Source organism: Etheostoma spectabile, chromosome 19 (genome assembly GCF_008692095.1).
Source record: "Etheostoma spectabile isolate EspeVRDwgs_2016 chromosome 19, UIUC_Espe_1.0, whole genome shotgun sequence".
In the NCBI taxonomy this organism is placed as follows: domain Eukaryota; kingdom Metazoa; phylum Chordata; class Actinopteri; order Perciformes; family Percidae; genus Etheostoma; species Etheostoma spectabile.
In genome coordinates, this window is record NC_045751.1 from 11,755,947 (window position 1) to 11,756,190 (window position 244).

General features: G+C 41.8%; 1 protein-coding gene across 8 annotated transcripts in view; it reads left to right on the forward strand.

The window, feature by feature from the left end:
* Positions 1–244, forward strand: part of LOC116707340 (uncharacterized) — a 217,341-nt gene that overhangs the window by 108,529 nt on the left and 108,568 nt on the right. The window lies entirely within an intron of this gene.

Genomic DNA, 244 nt, shown 5'->3' on the forward strand with positions numbered 1-244 from the left:
AGTAGGCTACTGTGTGTGTATATATATTCAGTCAGGAAAGAATTTAAGCACAAAATGTAATGGAAAACTGAGAAATTGGAATGGCATTTGAGAAACACAGCATAAAGCTAAAAACGAAATCTTGGAGTGTAACATGTTTATTTTTGTATTCTAGTTCTTGTGTGTTCAGATCCTTCTCCTTCCTCAGGATTTCCTGCCATGGTCGTAGAAACGGCTGCGTCGCTGAAGCAGGGGGGGGGGGGGG